General features: G+C 40.5%; 1 pseudogene; it reads left to right on the top strand.

Annotated features, from left to right (window-relative positions):
* LOC130844685 (52 kDa repressor of the inhibitor of the protein kinase-like) lies at window positions 1-7,134 on the top strand (annotated as a pseudogene).
* The last annotated feature ends 1,625 nt before the right edge of the window (window positions 7,135-8,759 follow it).

The following is an 8,759-nucleotide window of genomic DNA, read 5'->3' as shown; positions in this document are numbered from 1 at the left end:
ATGACTCCAGCGGCAGCCGTTGCAGAGGCAGCAAGCAGAGATGAGGAGTCAGTTTGCAAGGTCAGCATAACAGAGATTGCTTTCTCATCTGAAAATTCCTGGTTATGGGAATGCTCTGTCACCCACCACTACATCTAGGATGACTTTGGATTCTTTCAAGGAACTCAGTTTAGAGAGGTAACATCCCCATCTGTCCTTCCCTCTCTAGAAGGCTTGCTGTAGACTGATAATTTTCTATCATGGTTACAGAGCAAAGAGGCTTGGCTTTCATTACAATAGGGGAATAAAAATACGAATTTAGGAAAAAAGATCTCTGCTACTATGGTTGGATAAAAAGCCTATTATGATGAGACAGTTAAGTTCAAAAACGACCTCAGGGTGGTAACCTGCAAGTGGAAAACTGAGTCAACTCTGTGAGTTAATAGTAATGAAGCAGTTTCCCCTGTGCTGGCTCAAGTAGCCAGCCCTACGCTGGGGAACCTTAGGAAGGACCTGGGAAGTATATTCATAAAGTAAATTCCAGGGGCACTGACTGACGCCAGAGCAAAACCAGTGTCCAGACCAGGAAACTGACCCATATCATACCAGTATATAGTTCTGGGGATTAACTGAAGTAGGAAGGAGAATATGTTTTTATTGTTTAGTTTGCCATCTTGTTTGCAGATTGCCTGGTTAGTATAGGTTACTTTGGGCACAGCAGCCACAGAAACTCTTGAGTGCAGCGGGAAACATTCTTGTGGGTATGGTAAGTAGCATATATCTTTTTCATTAGGTAATCTCAGATAGTTTCATAAACACGTCTCAGAGTCCCCAGAGCTCTGCTGGGTACAGACTTTTTTTCAATAACTTTCTCGTAGGAACTTTCCACAGTGATAGAAATTCACCCCTGCTGATCAGTTAATTTGAGGCTTTCCTGATGGTTGACTACTTAATTCTCTAAATTCAGGTTCCCACAGTAAAATAATTTGTTCCTTCTACTTCTGGGGTTGTTCTGTGAGCAGAGTAGCTGGTGTCCTCTCATCTGTGGCTGTCCACATCCAATCCTGATTATTGTTTTAGTTTGCGTACAGAGGCACTTCTATCTTGTCCGTGCATCACAGGCTGTTGCTCTCTGAAAACCATGCCTTGATGACTGGTGACTTTGCTACCACTGCAAGGAGTGGATGGATGTCTACATGTCATTTGTTAAGCTTCTGGCAAAAGCCAGGGGACCAGACACTGATCCACTGAGGAATGTGAGCATCTAATACAGCATATCAGGCATGTAATACAGCTATTCGACTGCCCCTTCCAGAGTACTGGATCTGGAACATGTATGTCGGCATTTCCTTACTGGTTTTAACAAGTGTCTTTGTCCTTTAGGGAAGACAAAGGTAAAAGAATGAGAACCCCAGGGGAATTTCCCACTGAACTTCTAGAACACGAGTACACTAAATGCAGTATTCTTTGGTCTAGTCTAATTTATCCCTACGAACACTGTCTGAATATCAGGAACTATTTTCAAGGTAGCCTAACTTTCCACTACAGTGTGTTCCAGAAGCCACTATCATAAGGAATCCCTTTGGTGTACTTTTCCTGCATCCTTGTCATGTCCTTGTGGGGAGATTGATGATTTCTGGGATCTCTTACCTTCAGGGTAGACCCAGAAGATAAGCCTTTGGGGAAGAGGTTTTGTTTAGTCTTCTGTTAGCTATTAAGGAGAATTCCAGTGGGACACTTTTGCTCTTGATCATCTGAGCATTTCTTTTTCCTTTGAAGAACTCCTGGGCATTCCAGTTTGGCTCAAAATATGTGGCGCTTAATTGAAGTAAAAGCAGAACTTTCTTGGAGTAGCTGTGAGCTACAATAGTTTCACACCATCCCCACCCCAGGAATGTAGGACAGGACTCTGTGGTTGTAGGAAATACTTCAAGAAAATATACTGAGATCATATCTTTTATTTTTTATGTTTTTTTATTGGAGTATAGTTGCTTTACCATGTTGTGTTCGTTTCTACTGCATAGCAAAATGAATCAGCCGTACTTACACGAAATACCTTTTAAAGTTTATGAATTTCTTTCTCCTCTAGTGTTTATTGAGCTCAATCCCAATTTATCCTCAGACATTCTGATTTAATTATCTGGGGTGGGGACCAGAGCACCTGACGATCTGAATATGCAGCCTGCACGGAGAGCCACTGACCACCCAACCCGCTCACTCTACAGATGAGGAAATTGGGGGGATTAATAAAAATGGCACCAATATAGCATATTTAAGTAAAAAATTTTTTTCACAAATAAGTAGTTAATAATTTTTAAAACCTGAAACTTCTTGACCAAGGGAGACTTAACTGGACAATTGTTTATCACTTCCACTTTTTTTTTTAAGGAACTAAAGGTCTTCCTTATCCCTGATATTAACTCTGTGAACATGGATTAACCCGTCTAACCTTCCTTTGAAAGAATTACCAGCCAAATATTTACCCACAGGAGCTGACATGAGCAAGTTTAAAAAGAAAAAAGAATAAAACTTGAAATAACATAGTCAACTCTCCCTTTTTAACTTTCTCTAAGAGAACCTGAGTATACACATAGTTAGAAAAGCTATTTTAAATAGCTTACAAAAATTAAAAACCAAACAAGGATTAAAATATGAGAGGTAAACAGGTGCCACAGTGATTTTTTAAATGGCTTCACCTTCTCTGACACACCTCCCTCCGAGAGTGGGGTCACTTCCCTCCCCTTGACACGGAAAGGATAGTGACTGCTTTAACCAATAAGGCAGGGCTCAGCAAACCTTTTCCGTAAAGGGCTGGACAGTAAATATTTTAGGCTTTGCAGACCATGTGGTCTCTCTTGCAACTACTCAGCTCTGCATCGGAGCACAAAAGCAGCCACGGAAGATACATAAACGAATGGACACGCTGTGTTCCAACAACCCTTTCTTTATGAAGACAGGTGGCAGGCTGGATTCAGCATCAGGTTGTAGTAGAGCATGGAAGAAGGGATGCTCTCTGACTGCTGAGGTGAGGTCATAAAGCCACAGAGCTTCCACCTGGGTTTCCTGGAACACTCAGCTTCCTCTTGGAACTTGGCCACCACCCTAGGAGAAACCCATGCCAGAGAGAGGCCTCACGTAGGTGCTCTTGTCAATAGCCCCAGCCCAGCCCAGCCTTCTTCTCACTCCAGCCCAGGTGTCAGCATGGCAGTGAGGGAGCCTCCACGTGATTCCAGTTCCCAGCCTTTCAAATCACCCCTCAGCCCTGAATCTTCCCTGCTGAGGCCCTGGACATCGTGGAGCAGAGATAAAAACGTTCCCACCATGCCCTATCTGAATTCCATAAGGATATTAAAACTGTTGCTTTTATGTTGCTGGGTTTGGAAGTGGTTTGGTGTGCAGCAATAAATAATTAGAACAGACATTGACTGAAAAAAGTGCAAGAGCACATGTGGAAGGCTAAAAATCTCTGAAAAGAAACTTCTGTGTATGTGTAGAACATTTAATGCTTGACATTGCTGTCGTTTCAGATACTTTGTAGGTAATACTAAAATAAAATTTATGATGCTAATCTATACTAGAAAAGCTTTCAAACTTTAGGTATTATGAACTATGCTAGTAGTCACATTTAAATTATAATGAAGTAACTTCATCAGAACAAGTAAGAGAGAATGCAAGCATGACAAGTTAGTCTTTTGTAACTTGTCACGGAAGTGATATCCATCACTTTTGCCATGTTCTATTTACTAGAAGCAAACCATTAGGTCCAGCCCACACACAGAGGCAAAATCATTGGTGGGGGGCAGTTGAGAAGCATGCCTACCCCAGGATGCAAGAGAGGTAAATTTGGGGGGGAGGATGTTTGCATACCTAAAATAGTCCTTTTCCACTCTCAGAGTTGATTGATAATTTGGGCATAGAATTCTACACTGGCAGAGTTAGACTGGTTCTCCCCCCAACCCTACCTGAGGGTGGGCTGCCCTGAGGAGACAGGGAGGCGGAAGCCAGACCTTTGAGATGAGGACACCTAACTCCTTCACGGCCCCCACTACACAAGGAAGAGGCAGAGCCGGTCTTCTTTGGATTCCCTGGAGGATCTGGACAGATGCACAGCAGGTGAAGAAGTACAGCAGAGCAGATTTACAAAGATAAAACTCAGAAGATAAAACGTTATTGGTGGGACTTCCCTGGTGGCTCAGTGGTTGAGAGTCTGCCTGACAGTGCAGGGGACACAATGCAGGATTCGATCCCTGGGCCCGGAAGATCCCATATGCTGGGAGCAACTAAACCCATGTGCCACAACTACTGAGCCTGCGCTCTAGAGCCCACAAGCCACAAAAACCGAGCCCTTGTGCCACAACTACTGTAGCCCGCACGCTCTGGGGCCTGCATGCCACAACACCTGAGCCTGCATACTGCAACTACTGAGGCCTGTGCACCTAGAGCCCGGGCTCCACAACAAGAGAAGCCACTGCAATGAGAAGCCTGCGCACCACAATAAAGAGTAGCCCCCGCTTGCCTCAACTAGAGAAAGCCTATGCACAGCAATGAAGACTCAATCCAGCCAAAAGTAAAAAAAAATTTTTTAATTTAAAAATAAAAACATTATTGGTTATGTGCCAAACACTTTGAGACCTCTGTGATCTGTAGAAATAATTATAGTACACGGTTTTATCTCACCAGTCATCTGAACAATCTGCCTAATAGATAGAAAACAAAATAATTGAGTGAAAATGAAATCATGACATTGACATAAAAACAAAACAAACAACAACAAAAAAACCAAAACTTCTGAACAGGAACAAAAATATAAGGACACAAACAGTGCTGCTCAGAACCCCAGTGCAGAAGAAGGAGGTGAAGAACTGGATGAAGACATTTTATCTCTAACTCTTGAAGAGAATGGAAACAATACCTAAAACCTTTATTTGAAATTTCCTTAAAAGAACTTTTTTTTAAATTGAAGTATAGTCGATTTACAATATTATACTAGTTTCAAGTGTACAACATAGTGGTTCAATACTTTTACAGAGTATACTCCATTTAAAGTTCTCACAATATAATGGCTCCATTGCCCTGTGCTGTACAGTATATCCTTGTTTATTGTTTATTTTATACATAGTAGTTTGTATTGAAATTTCAAGTCATGTGAAACAAAACCTACCTCTGGATGGACACGAGGCTGATGAACTCCCATAAATTCTCTTTACTTCTGAAACTCTCCAGCACTGCTGAAGTGCAAGACAAATTCTGGTGAAGAGGTTCTGAGAAGGCACTTAGAGACAACACCAGTTAACATGTTCTGTTGGGAAACAGCAGATTCAGCGGCTAGAGATCTGCGAGAGCTGCATTCAGGAAGAAACCCTCAGGGAAGTAAGGGACTCATGATTACGATGATGTGTGAACATAGCAGGGGAAGAACACCAGCATGTGAGGGTGAGGTTTGCTGATGAATTTCCTACCCAAGAGAAGAATTTGTAGACGTCCTTCCTCATGAAGCAGATACAGGAATTCTGGTTGTGTAATTTCACACTGGGATAACTGAGAAGTAGGGACTAAAGAAGGAGCACTGCCATGGCAAGACAGACATTATATCCAGTAGGTTCTCCTCAAAAATGAAAGTTTTTGCTTCAAGACTTTTAGGGAAGAATCCCTAAGCTGCCTACGCACACTGCTCTTCCTGTGCCTTACATATGTGGTTGGCAAAATCAGTGCCTGTTATGGGCATACCTGTTGCATTGGAAACAACTGAGGAAGTTTGTTCTTTTATCCATCAATTACCACAACTCTTTTAGAACTTGACGATGTAATTTCTGTCTCTTCTCAGAATAATGAAAAGGGTAATGATCTGAAGTAAATTTATCATTCTCAGTGGACAGACAAGCATGATGCTTTTGAAATTTTAATAGATCTCCTGCAAACACTTGCTTTATGTTTAGATGGTATCCATAGTGACACAAATTTGCGAAGGAATAACTGTCTAGCTGGCCGCACGTTTGTCCTTGCAGTGTATCAAAAGATTTTTATTTCATTTTTAAAAAGTTGTACCTTTTTCAAGAGTTTTTGGAGAAAACCTCCAGGGAGCAAATCTTTGATGTCTTGTTTGCAGTCAGTAGAATGATTGCAGTGTCGCATTCACTGATGAGGTGACGCAAGGTAGTAAAACTTACAATGGATTTTGCTTTGAGGAAGCCATAAATGTGATAACCAAACCTGATATTCAAATGAAACACCCTGGGAAATTCCACAGAGTTCAGCAAGCTAACCTGGAATCTCAGTTAACCTCTGAGACTTATTCTAAAGAATCCCTAAGTGTTCCAACAGTGGAGCACATTACTTGGGAACTTAAAGATACAGTTGACCCCTGAACAACACAGGTTTGAACTGCATGATTCACTTATTTGGGATTTTTTGCCATAGTAAATCCCACAGTACTATGCAATCCACAGCTGGTCAAATCCACGGATAGGGAAGAACCGCAGGTAGGGAAGGCTGACTGCAAGTTACATGCAGGTCGACTGCAGGTAGTACTGGTGCCCCTAACCCCCAAGTTGTTCAAGTATCAACTGTATATACTCAGAACAACACCCCAAAGCTTGTAAACTCTTATCTCTGGGACATCTGTCACAGGACAGCTCGAATTCAACACATCAGAGCAACAGCCTGCTGACTTGTGCAGAAGCCACTTAGCCAACCCTGAGGCACTCTCAGCCCAGCTCCACTACTGGAGAATCAAGTCACAACACAGAAGGACAGAGGTAGAGCTTCCATCCACCCCTGATGAAGCCCTCCACCTGCCTGGCCTCAAGTTTTTTCCTAGTGTGTATGCATTACGAAAGGGCCTTTGCATTCTTCCTGTGATGTAGGTTGAGAATGAGCCCCGAAGATCCCGCATGCCGCAACTAAGATCCAGCGCAGGCCAAATAAACAGATACATAAAAAAAAAAAAAGAAGAATGAGCACCATGAAAACGGATGAAAGCATCTCAAAGCACGCCTGAGAACACTTTGACAAACCTAAGCTCAAGTAACTTGGTTTTGCTTAACATAAATTTTTATATAAAACCTGATCTGGATTTCATGGTAGACACATATCAAACTCTATACAACTAAGTTTATGCATCCTACAGATAATTCATAAACCATCAAAAATACCTAAAAGAATGTTTAAAAATAGGTTTTCTCCTATATTTAATATTTGGAGGAAAAGAGGTAGGGTGCACGTAGGCCACTTAATCTTTGAATATTTTTGCCTACACGGCTCTGAGTGAATACGTTAGCCATTGATAATCTACCTGTTTAAACAACCACCGTTTTAACGCTCACATTTTGAAAACTTATCTGTTCTTCCAGAAGATAGTACCAAAAGCGTCGCATTTCATTTCTGCATGATCTCTGGTACTGGTGCTCTGGAATTGTTCAAAGTCATTTCAAACATACCATTTGTTATCCCTGGGGACCCAATTGTATTGAATTATCACTTCTTTGAAGGAATAAATTTTGGGGAGGTGTGGGAGGAAGGAATACACTTTATACAATGTTACAATGAATCTCACAACTGACCTTTGAATAGTTGAAGTTTTAAGTATTAACATATTGGTAAACATTTGTAATGTACAGTTAAGGGAATTGCCAGAGAGAGAGAGAAACTGTGAGCTCATTAAACAGTGTAGGTTTTGTCTCTATCAAGTGAACCTAAAGGAACAAGTCACAACTGCAGTTTGAATGGAAGAGACTACCACCATTGCTCTGCATCTCGTTGCTGCTATTTACATTACTTCGCTGAGCCTACACCTTCCTGTGTCATAAGCGTTTTATCAGGTATATGTTAAACACTTCTGTATCATGCTCAAGATAGAATTAGAGGCCATGGTTACAACTGATTTACTGTTTTCTTCTGCTTTTTCTCTGACGACACTTACTTTTCATCTTGATCTGGAAAATTTGCAAAAACAAATGTTTTGTGGTTTATTTAGGAACAAAACAGTATAGATGGCTATTATCTTTAGTAAGGAAAATAAATTTTATTTTAATCTAAATGAATTTCCATTTCATCTTATTTCTGTGAAATAAGCTTATGTCAATATAAATAAAATGTGAATTTGGCTTTTTAAAAAATTGGTTTTAAAATTTCATTTTAAAAACACTGTGCCTAGATGAGTTCACTGGTGAATTCTACCAACCTTTAATAAAGAAAAAACTACATCAATTCTCTATAATCTCTTTCAGAATATAGAAACAGAAGAAATACTTCCTGACTGATTTTATGAGACCAGAATTACCATGATATCAAAATTAGACAAAGACATTACAAGAAAAGGAAACAACAGACTGATATCTCTCATGAACATATATGCAAAAATATTTAACAAAATATTAGCAAATCAAATCCAATAATGTATGAAAAGTATCATACAGCAAGCAGGACTTATCCCAGGTATACAAGATTGGTTCGACATTCAAAAATCAACTAACGTAATCCAGCACATCAACAGGCTAAAGAAAATCACAGGACCACATCAATAGATGCAGAAAAAGCATTTGACAAAATCCAACACCCATTCCTAATAAAATCTATCAGAAAACTAGGAACAGAGGGAAACCTCCTCAATTTCATAAAGAACGTCTACCAAATACAGCTAATGTACTTAATGGTGAGAAGGTAGTTGTCTGTGCAGAAATTCTGAAAGAATCAACCAAAAAACTCCTGGAACTAATAAGCAATTATAGCAAGGTTGCAGGATACAAAGTCGGTATACAAAAGCCAATCACTTTCTTATGTAC

This window comes from Hippopotamus amphibius, chromosome 2 (assembly GCF_030028045.1).
Source record: "Hippopotamus amphibius kiboko isolate mHipAmp2 chromosome 2, mHipAmp2.hap2, whole genome shotgun sequence".
Lineage (NCBI taxonomy): Eukaryota > Metazoa > Chordata > Mammalia > Artiodactyla > Hippopotamidae > Hippopotamus > Hippopotamus amphibius.
The sequence above is the reverse complement of the archived record's forward strand: the minus strand, read 5'-3'. Positions and strand labels throughout refer to the sequence as shown.